Source organism: Galleria mellonella, unplaced genomic scaffold (assembly GCF_026898425.1).
Source record: "Galleria mellonella isolate WM207_F2 unplaced genomic scaffold, CSIRO_AGI_GalMel_v1 utg184, whole genome shotgun sequence".
Classification (NCBI taxonomy): Eukaryota; Metazoa; Arthropoda; class Insecta; order Lepidoptera; family Pyralidae; genus Galleria; species Galleria mellonella.
In genome coordinates this window covers 740,858-742,964 of record NW_026442025.1, presented here as the reverse complement: position 1 = coordinate 742,964, position 2,107 = coordinate 740,858, and positions in this window count along the sequence as shown.

Here is a 2,107-nt window from a genome sequence, read left to right as displayed (position 1 = left end):
TAGCATTAAACGAGAGTCCCTTTGAAAGTTAGGCATATTAACGTAGTGTACGTCGCTCCGCAGTTTTTTCATACTTTAGTTCCATACTTTAGTTCACACATTGAATTAGAGAGTCAAGCTAACCCGCCTATGCTAGCTGTAATTGCTTTTTATGAGGTCAAAGGAGGCCCCCTCTTGTAACACCATTGTTACTGCAAAAATATATATAAAGAATAAATAAAGTTTGTACTTTGTTAATCTTAATCTAATTGATAGATGGAATTAATGGACAGAATGATGGAGTGTAGTTTACACTTGCAGAAAGGAAAGTTATTTATTTAAGTATACAGTTAAAAGTCGCCAATTTAAACCGTATGGCTCTTAGAACTAGTTAATTTTAAACTTTCACGTTGTTTACACATATTTTTAATACACAATCGGGACTTAACGTGATGAAAAAATAAACTTTATTTTCGAACTGCTAGCATTTGATTCTTTTTTTACTTTTAGCAGGACTTTCTCATCGGTAGTAGCTATTAATAATAAGTCCAAAGACTGTTATTTATTTAAATATTACAGTAATTGTATAACAATATTTAAAAATATAATATGGTAACCAGTTCCATTTACGTTAAACAAAAACACAGTCGACACCATTCGCTCATGTTTTTTTTTTATATAACTTAGAATAGCAAACAAGCTGACGGCCCACCTGATGGAAAGTGGTAACTGTCGCCTATAGACATGAGCAGTACCATGGACATAACAGAGTATACTGTTTCGCCCATGATATCCCCATGCGTTGCCATTCTTGAGGACTTAGGTGATATTCCTCCGTACCCAGTAAATTCACGCCATATCCCACCCTTCAAACCGAAACACAGCCATGCAAACACAACTGCTTTACGGTTGAAACACGAATGGGACAGAGGTACCCAAGCAATCGACTTTTGTACAAAGTCTCCCTCTGGTAAACCGAATGATACGATTGATCGGCGTTAGTTTTATTTGACAATTTTTAACTACCTTCATAAATCTACAAAAATATTACACAACTGCTACAAATTTTATAGGTTTTTTCAAATAAAATTACAACCCTAAAAGTAGTATAATAGGTATAATTATAAAAAATTCTATTCTCTCCGAAAAGTCGTGCACTATCTAACGTTTGTAAGCGTCCTTTTTCAAACCGCGCTTCGTAGGCATAAATTATGACATTACATTTTGCCGCCAAATCTGCGCGCCAAATGTATGCTCTGTATTTTCGAGCTGCCAGATCGTAACAGGGCTCAATTTGTCAATTCAATTCTTAATCTGTCCCTATTCAAATACTGGCCATAGTAAGATGTCAACTCAGCCGTCAAATGTCCACTGCTGAACAAAGCCTTCCCCATAAGGGGTTTGGCAGTAGTTGCCATGCTTGGCAGGCGGGTTGACAACCGCAGTTATGCTTTTGGTAATGTTTTAGGAGCGACGCTGTTGCCTATCCCTTTACCATAAGTTCCCTTAGTCGATTCTTACGACACCCACGGGAACGGAAGGAGTAGCCTATTCTATCTCGGGACCTACACGGCGAAAACTTGGACAATTTATTAAAAACTAATTCAGGACTTGTGTTAGGATAATAATTATAAATAATAATATTTTTCAAGAAATTCAAGAAAGATACAGTTGATAAAGTACAATTTAAAATTTTTACAATTTATATTCAGCGAGAAAAATATCTGCATTACCATCAGTCCCCAAACTAGGCCAGACATGTATCTTGGGGACTATGAGGGCGATTACCTATTTAGTACACTTTATTTACAAAAAATAAATAAATAAATAAGGAAAACTATGTGAAAAGGTGAGTACGTGTGCGTGCGTGTGCGTGCGTGCGTGCGTGCGTGCGTGCATGCGTGTGTGTGTGCGCGCGCGGGTGTGTTGTGTTTGAGTGAGTAAGTGCGTGCGTGCATGCTTGTGCATGCGTGCTAGCTTGAAGGATATGATAACTAATTAATTTTGTAGTGTAGATTAAGTACTGTCTAATCATAGACATAGAATTAGATACCGCAAGTCACCTCAAACTATAGGAAAACTAAGCGCGTCACTATTATACTTTTTACTGTAAAAAACATTATGACGA